Source organism: Acomys minous (assembly GCF_964271855.1).
Source record: "Acomys minous genome assembly, chromosome: 2".
Classification (NCBI taxonomy): domain Eukaryota; kingdom Metazoa; phylum Chordata; class Mammalia; order Rodentia; family Muridae; genus Acomys; species Acomys minous.
The window spans coordinates 23802786-23811701 of record NC_140484.1 but is presented as its reverse complement, the minus strand read 5'-3'; positions in this window follow the sequence as shown (position 1 = coordinate 23811701).

The window sequence follows — 8916 nt, the reverse complement described above, 5'->3', positions numbered from 1 at the left end:
GCTTCAAATGTGGCAAACAAGCCACTGGACAAAATGTCCTCTTCCTGCCTCAGACAGATTTCTGCCTAAAAATGGGCAAGCTTGGATGCAGGCAGAGTTAACAGCCAAACTCTGCCAAGACAGGGTAAGCAAGTCCTCAGTAGTTCCTGCCTCACAAATATGTCAGATATACTGGGCCCTAAGGCTGAAGATGATGCTCCACCATTATACAGAGTTGTGGGTGACTGTTCAGGCAGCAATTGTCTCTGTCGTTTTTTGGGTTTTTTTGTTTTTGTTTTTGTTTTTGTTTTTCATTTTGGAAGCTGCTAACCTGCACTTCTGGTTTTCTCAGGTAACTAGGTTTTATTCCTTCTCAAGTCTCTGGTGGGGTTGAAGACCAGATAGTTTAGTTTTACAATTAAGCTTAGCTGTTTGAGGGTTAAGATATTTTTAGGCCTAGATAGATGTTTTAAGTTGATAGAGATGAGATATTATGGATAATGATTTTCGTTCAGAATTTTAGACTTACCAAGATAGGAAAGATGTTTTCTTCAAGGGTGCCAATACAAATAGCCAAAACACTATGAATGTAACATTTATATAAGTCCTAATTGTTTTGTGGTTCTTCTCACTGTGTATATTTTATTTATGTGTAATAATATAAATGTATATGTAAAAAAATATAATTTTAAAATTGCTATAATAAAAAAGAAGACCTGCTAGGACCCTTATGCTCTCTCTCCTTCCAAATCCCACTGCTATTTGGAACTTTTCTTTGAACTATGGGTCTGTAAGAAGTGCTCTTTAACCCCACCTAGCCCTTGCTCTCTGCAAAGAAAAAAACAAATAAAGACAAACATTCTCCAAACAGATGTGATTAAGACATGGTAGCATAGAGTGGGACGGGAAGTAACACTGCTCTGTGTGTACGGACATGAAAAGGATGCTAGTAAACGCAAAGGGCAAATTGTAGTAAGACAACCGTGGAGCACAATTACCATGTCGCCTACAACAGCCCTTGCGGAAGTCGTAAAGTACGTTCACATTCTTCCTCACCACCACCACCTCTCAGTTCTGGTTCCCTTCTACCCGTCTCCCTTAAATATGAGGTGGATTTAGTAATTCCTTTTTAATGGGCAGAATTAAATAGTGGCATGGGACTTGAGAGACAGTAGTAAAGTATGACATCTATTTTCCTGTTTCCCTGTATTGCCTATTGCAGTGTAGAGGCGAGCAGCTTGCATGTCTTAGGGACATTTAAGCAATCAACAGGAATATCATTGTGACAAGAACTAAAGGCCTCCTGCTAACAGATATAAGTGAACCAGCATCTGAGAGCTGGGGGGTTAGAACCTCCCCCAACCCTACCCAACTCCACCCCCATGCCGAAGCTGCCCAACTCCTAAGTTCCTGATGAACAGATCCTGTGGAATAACATTTGGTCATTTTAATCACATCTTTAAAGCCATAATTTTTGGTGTGATTTATATGCAGTTGTGAGTTATTAATATAGCCATAAATCAAATGCTCTTATTTAAATGTGTAATAAGACCTTACTCTGTTAGTCACTGCCTAATGTTCCATCTGATCTTTTCAATGACCCTGTCAGGTTAAATATCAATATGTTCATTTTACAGAGATGGAATTCAAAGCCTATAGAAAGGACCCAAGGACTTACAGCTATCTGATTGCACATATGGTAATTACTTATAGCCTCTTAACTATACTACACTACTCCACTATTTGTGTGTATGAGAAAGAGACTGTGGTGTGATACCTGATATATACACAAAAATATGAAAAGAGCATTTATCTGTTGAGTATAGATAGTTTTGAGAGGGGAACATAGAATATAGAGGAGACAGGAACACTTTTTTTTCCTACTTCTATATTATTCTAAGGTTTTACAATAAGAAATGTATTAATGTAATATTTGTGCAATTACGTTTTCATCTGAACTGTGATTCTATCTATGAAATCAAGTGCTAGGAGAAGGATGAAGATGTCTGACCAAAATGAGTCACTGCCATAGATTCATTCTGCAGCGAATCAGGTTGGCATCTTCTGTGATTTGCAGGGGCAGATGGGATATTCTAAGCCCCTTCTCTCCTCCAGCCCCACAAACCCTGGTTTCTTCCTTTCTTCACAGCCCATGACACAGCTGGAAGAGAACCCTCCCTCACCCAGGCAGTTCTCTCAAGGCATCCCCCAGGGTCCTGCCCCTTCCTCCACAGGTGCCCGCATACTTGTCATGGTGTGATGCAGTGTGTCCCACATACAGACCCTAGGATACAGGAATCCTATTCTCGGACTGTGCGTCCAGTTCAGGAATAGATTCTGAGGGCAGAGTGCTCAGGGCCTCTCCCCCTTGTGACTAGGAAAGATCATGTGGTCGCTGTGCTCCCCGACCCTGTCCTTGTCACCGTAAGAAGATATATTTAGTATCTGGCCTGTGAGGAAGCTGTCACTGGAGCCTGAATGTGAGGCCTCATCAGTCACTCCAGGGCACTTGTCACAATCCAAGCCTGTCTGTTTTTATAGCGCCAGCTTATGGAGTGGTGATAAGAGTTGTCTTTCTGATGCCAGACAGGATCAGATGGGGCTGAGAGCACCCGTTATGTGAGGAGTCACACTTTCGGCCCCCTCCCTTCCAGATGGCTTCAGCGTGGCTAGAAGTTCACTTTGCTTGTAGGAACAAGATGTCTTATGTGAATTCCAGATTCCACATGGGTTATGCCTGTGGAGTATTTTTCCCTCTCACCCCAGAAGGAAAAGTCAACAGGGCTCAAATCAATCCAGTCTCAAGACTCATTGTTTCTTCAGCAATAACCACAACAGATCTTGTTAATCAATCCCAGTACACCTTCCTCCTGTACCCCCAAATTATCCACGGAGGACCATGCCTAGAAGTCCCTATTATCAATACTAGTTGTCTCCTATGATGGAAATTGTGAGCCTAGTTGGGCAGAAGGTCAACTGAGAAAGACATTAGGTAAAAGCTTGCTTAGGAAAGGGGATGAGATGGAACCAGCTCAGAGCTGGGTGGGAAGGTTAGGGTTAGACATACCTCTGACACAGGGTGGAACCAGCAAGGCCTCAATGAATGCTGCTCAGGGGATATATGAGAGTCAGTAGGAGAAAGGACTCGTTCTTTTATCGTGTGCTACTAGCAAGTCCCTTTTCTACTCTGGTCCTGTATTGTCTGTCCTACCCATAAAATGAGTAGATGTGCTACAACTCACCTTATGCACTCCATCATGGTCTCCATGACAACCTGCCTCCTTCCTTCTTCACTAGCCAAAGAACTCTGGTTCCTAGCTGAACAATTGCAGCTCAGCGGCAGTAAATTCCCCAAGCTGCTAACAAGAAGACTATGTCCTATCCAAATGAGGTCCAAGAAGAGAAACGCAAAGAACTCTTTACGGACTTGGCTGGCTGATATGATAAATAGGACCAGCCTCTAAGGAGTACAGAGTCCAGCTCCAGGGAATGAAAGCAACTGGCAAGTACATGATACGGATGGAAGAGTCTTTGTTTTATCGGTTATTTCAGAGGCTGTGTCTCATCTTCTGGGAGGAGCAAAGTAGTTAGCGAAACTAACTTATCTGCTCAACAACCAATATCCATTGTATTCCATATTCTGGTGAATTAATCAAATATAACATCAATATGGAATGTATGGCTACCATGCTTGTCCTCTAGACGCTGCGGCAGGAGGAGACTTGGGAGTTCCAGGTATTCTGGGGTAGCATAGTATGACTGTATCTCAAAAATCAAAAGAGCCAGTAAGATGTGTCAGTGGGCACCAAGACTGGCAACCTGACTTTGATTCCCTAGAACCTACATAATGGGAAAGAGAGAGCCAATGCTTATAAGTTGAACCAATGCTTATAAGACCTCACCTCATGTGCTATATCATGTATGAGTACCTACCTACCTACACACACACACAATTAATTAATTAAACAAATATATTGTATTCCCACTTGGTAACTACTGGTGGGAACACAGTGATAATGCCTTTCAAGAGGGTTTTATTCCCATCTTAGGATAGTCACCACCACTTCTTATTGGTCATATACCGAACTGCCTTATCCATCTAATTGCCTCCTATTTGGTTTTGTAAAGCTTGTCCTAGAAGCTAAAAAAGAAAAAAGAGCCTTACATTCCCTTCACTATCAGAAATAATTGTTTATTGGATGGTTATAAATTAGTTAAATAGATGTGAAATACAGTGGACCCTAACATCTACTGTGAAACCCTAACTTGGTCTCTGAAGATGAGAGAGAAAGAAAATGGACTAGGAGATAAGAAGGAGCAAATCAAAGAACAAGAAAAATCCTATTTCAGCTGCCTGGGACCAGCATGCAATGCCTGGGAGGGGAGATGTACACAGGAAATATGGATCAGACTTGTAGAAGGAGTCAGCGTGTTGGGGGATGGTCTGATGCATTTTGATGCTAATTAATAAAAAGCCATCCCACCTAGGCAGGGCAGAGGAGATAGAGGTGTGGCTAAGGTACCAGGGCTGAGAGAGAGAGAGAGAGAGAGAGAGAGAGAGAGAGAGAGAGAGAGAGAGAGAGAGAAGAAGAAGAAGAAGAAGAAGAAGAAGAAGAAGAAGAAGAAGAAGAAGAAGAAGAAGAAGAAGGATAAGAAAAGAAGACAAGGAGAGGGTCCCAAGAGGAGAAAGAAGAAGGCTGCCATGGGTTAAATGAAAGAGAAACACGTGGCTGGCATGGATGGAGATTTGGCCCAGATGAAGAACATTAGCAAGGATTTGGGATTATGGATGGGAGGTAGCTTGACAGAAGTTATTAGAAGCAGATGGCATGAAATTGGGACAGGTATATGATACCTGCCCCACTATGAGAAGTAGTTTAGAGGATTAATGTCTGCCCTGCCCCAGGTTAACTAAGGCTATCTTAAAATATATCCAGTGTCAGTGTCTTAATTGATTGCTAGCCAGGCATACTGATAATACTCATAATACGTATAATTTTAAAACAATATTGGCGTTCCCTTGTGAGTTCATTGAACAGGCGCAATTCCTGTGTTAAAATAAAATCTTGTAAGTGGGAATCATTATTTTGCATTTCCTGTCTCAAGAAATAACTCTAACCCTACTAACCACAGACTTCAAGGTCAAATCCCAGGCATCTCTGTGAGCTCTTCCAGGGACCACAAATCTTCTGCAAGAGCACAATCCAAATACCAATCAGTAGTGCCAAGGACTCCTGCGCTTTTCCCAACACCTGGAGGTGATCACAGGGATCGCTCCAGCTACTCCACAAAAGGTCCCCTGAACCCTGGGAAAACTCCATCCCACTTAGCATATTTGCGGGGTTGCTTGGAGTGATCAGTAAACCTGAAATCCAACTTGATTATTCTAAACAGGGGGAAAATTGTGCTGTCATATTTTCATTTGTAAAAGGAAGAGAAAATAATTGGAGGGCTGCTTTCTAACTCAGCACACACACACACACACACACACACACACACACACACACACACACACACACACGCAGTTTCAACCTTAAACAATTTTGAAGTAATGCACCTAAGCCTTTCACAGATCGTCTGGAACATAAATGGTGCACATAACAATTATTATTAGCTTCTTACTGCCCTAAGCAGCCTTCTGCCGGAGCCAGCACACCAGTTCATCTGCAGCTTGGGATGATTCACTGCCCGTCATCTTCCGTGGGATAAATGTCAGAAAAGCAGTGGGAATTAGCAAGACATGAAAGCAGTTTAGTCTTCAGCCAGAGTAAGCCAATTTTGGAGTGCTGACAGGACCAGTCCTTACCGAGGGCAGGTACTTTGCATCAATCCTCAAGAGCCTCCTGCTTCTCCCTCCAAAATCTAGGGAGGAAAAGTCTTCTTAGGCAAACAGCTGTGATGCTCCACTTGTGCGCCCTGGTTAGCTGACATCATCTCATATGCTGCTGTCTCACCACGTTGGCACAGTCTAGCTCTTCCTCGGTATACTTAGACATACATTTCTGTGTTTCTGCTTTCAGCCTCAGTGTGCAAATGGTCCTGTAGTTTTTGAGGGCTCGTGTCAGCTATTTTTAATGCTGTCACTCTCCAGAGACAAAATGGCCATCAATTCCAAACTAGGAAGAAAAGCCACAATTCTGCTCTGGTTCCAGAGACCCATCAAAATTGGGAAATAAGCTACTGGGGGAAAAAAAGCTCACAGCTTCCAGATTGGGCCCGAGCAAACTTACATTGGACTTCCAAAAACCATGAGCTTCGCTTCCTCTTCATTGAGTAGAAGATACCAGATTTCATTATCTTTTTTTTTCCCCATAAACAAATAACTCTTGAGCTCCTACTGTTTATATGCTAGCCACTGGGATCCGCAGTGACAGAGACCAGAAAGGTCCCATCTCCGTGGAGCCTATGCTGTAGTCATGAAGACAACAGAGAGTAACTTCGGCAGTGAAGCGACGCATGCACATGCGCATGCGCACTGAGATGGGGCCTACCAAGGGGGAAGAACTGCTTTCCATGAGAAAGTCCCTTGAGAGGTAACGATCAGTTTATGAACTAAGTGAAGGGAGAGAGCCAGCCACCATTCTACAGGAAGACTGCAGAAGAAATTTGTTATAAGGGTGTAGAATATTCACTGGGGAAAGTCAGGTTGTAAGGTGATGACCATTGGCCAACAAGGGGACATGCTGTTTTTGTACATTGATGACATAGACCCTCCCAGCCCTGCTGTGGGACACAACCTGTCTTCTTCTCTACAAACATTATTGAGTACCTACTGCATGCATACACGGCTCAATGCTTCTAAGTCTCATCAGTGCTCCAAGCCAAGTGTCTGGAGGCAAAGAGGAATGTACGCTGACCTTTTAGGTCAGCAACGACAGTGATAAATGAAGTGGGATTTGGATGCTCGCCCTTGACTATAAGAGGAAACAGACGACTGAGAGGCAGGGCTCTAAAGCTTAAGTTTCACCAACTGTGCAGTTTCTAGAGGCATTTGCTCATGCAGAGCAGGGCAGGGATCTGGATTTAAAGATTGCCCTCCTGGGCTTATAGGCAGCCCCTTTGTCAGGCATCCCAGATCTCAAAGCCCAGCACACATAGGCAGCCTCACACGCCTGGAAGCATCTGCACAGGGTGGGCTAGCCTAAGAGGCTAGGAGAGTAACGGTGCAACCTCGAGCGCTGTGATGGCGAAGTATTCGGGTCACAGTCCCAGCAGAGCCTTTGAGAATCAGGACTTTGATAACCCTCAGCCACAACCCTGCTGAGGGCTAAGCATGATGGGAGACTGCTCGCGCAAAGCATCCCTGGGGCCCTCAGGGAAGCACCCCCCATCAATCTACCATCTAACGCCTAGAAGTCTCCCAACTTGGGACTCTGTCTCAAGGCAGCTGATGGTTTCAAGTGGTTCCATTTCCCTAGCAATTCAGGGGGAGCTGAGAGGCTAAGTGGGAGTGTGTGTGTGTGTGTGTGTGTGTGTGTGTGTGTGTGTGTGTGTGTGTGTGTGTGTCACTTTGGGTGCACTCAGACGGAAGGAAAGACTGTTTCTTATCTCATCAAATGAGGTGCTCAGTAACCACTAAGGAGCCTTGGGGAGTTGGGGGTGAAGGAGATTCCCCAGCACAGTTCCTAGCAGATCTTATCTGCCTAGGCTCTTGCCCTGAACCTCAGCCTATCTATTTTCCACTCCCCCCATTCTCACGAAGACTACTTAGCTATCACATGACTGCAGCTACCCCTAGGGCAGTGGGCAGCTCCCAGGCCACTCCACCCCCACTGACAGCAGCAGTCCCTCCTGGCCTCAGCCTCCACTGGAAGTCTTGGCTTAAGGCCAGCAGGCTGGAGCGAGCACATGGAAAAATGTGAAATGCTTTTCTTTCTTGGGAAGAAAGCCAAAATGAGCTCTCTGGAATTCTGTAAATTATGTGCCCAGAGAAGATTTAGTTTGCAAAGGAAACAGGGAAGAAACTCCCCCCTACTATTTGCTAAGTGAGCTGGGTCAACCCAACTAGTGCCAAACCCCACGTACTTGGCCCATGTTGCTATGTTTGCAAAACAGGCCCATGTTCCAAGAGAGACAGACGGCCTTCAAACAGTCGTATCTCTCTTTGGGCTGCTCTGTGGCCTACTTCGAAGTCCCTTGGACCCCCAAGGTTGTAGCTTTGTTTCTTGGGCCTGAAGGGCTAAAGCTCAGAGAGGTGGGGGTGCAGGTGATCTCTCTGCACATCGGCTTCTTCACTCCCTATTCTTCCAAATCCCCTATTCCTCCTCCTCCTCCTCCTCCTCCTCCTCCTCCTCCTCCTCCTCCCCCTCGTCCACTCCATAAAGTCCAAGAGTCAGGACAGCCAACCAGGGAGCATCACCTCCAAGAAACCTTCCCTGGTCCTGAGGTGGGATCAGGGCTCTTTCCCAAGGGCCCCACAACACCTTGTCTGTGTCGTACTGTGTTATTAATGGCCATAATTAGTCTTCCATAGTCTCCTCAGAAGCAGAGGAAACTATTGCCGTGGCATCCTCAAGTCTCAGTAAGAGTGAGTAAATACCATTCCTGGCCTCCTAGGGACCACACTGGGGCTTTTCTCCAATTCAGATTGAGAATTTCTCCCAGAAAGAGAAAGGCATACTGGCTGTTGTGCTGTGTTGTGTTGTGTTGTGTTGTGTTGTTGTGTTCTTCCCTGTCTGTCCAGCCAAGTCCCCAGACTCATCTCAGCCTTCACCTAACATATTAGCCTTCATCTAACATGGAAAGTGACCTGAAAGCCATTTCTTGCTATTCCTGCCTCCTGCTTTGCTCACTGTCTCCTTGGTGCCCCATCCACTCACCTTTCCTAGTCAGCCTTTAAAGAATCAGTCCAACTTCATTGATCCAGAAATTGCCCACAAGCCTCCCAACAATCCCTGCTCTCCCACTGATTAGGGACCTGTTTTTGCAGACCCATGA